This window comes from Chrysochloris asiatica, unplaced genomic scaffold (genome assembly GCF_000296735.1).
Source record: "Chrysochloris asiatica unplaced genomic scaffold, ChrAsi1.0 scaffold00053, whole genome shotgun sequence".
NCBI classification, from domain to species: Eukaryota; Metazoa; Chordata; class Mammalia; order Afrosoricida; family Chrysochloridae; genus Chrysochloris; species Chrysochloris asiatica.
In genome coordinates, this window is record NW_006408571.1 from 16887394 (window position 1) to 16887826 (window position 433).

Sequence of the window (433 nt, forward strand, 5' to 3'; positions counted from 1 at the left end):
GTGAACCAAACACTCGTGACAACTATGTCAAGGTAAGACGCCGGCATCAGACAATACGCAGAAATCAAATCAAATGTAGCTGTGGAACAAGAACAAGGCTAGGCACCACCTGCAAAAGAGACCATCAATTGTTCATGTACAAGTTCAAGCTGAAGCTGAAGAAAATGAAAACAAGTGTTCAAGAGTACAAGTATTTCCCACCTGAGTTTAGAGACCATCACAAGAATAGATGTGGTGCATTGAACACTAATGACTGAAGACCAAATGAACTGTGAGATGACATCAGGGATATCGTACATGAAGAAAGTAAAAGGTTACGTAAAAGACAGGAAATAAAATACCAGAAGAAACTCTGAAACTTGCTCTTCAACACATAGTAGCTAAAACAAATGGAAGAAATGATGATGGGAAGAAACTAAACAGATTTCAAAAG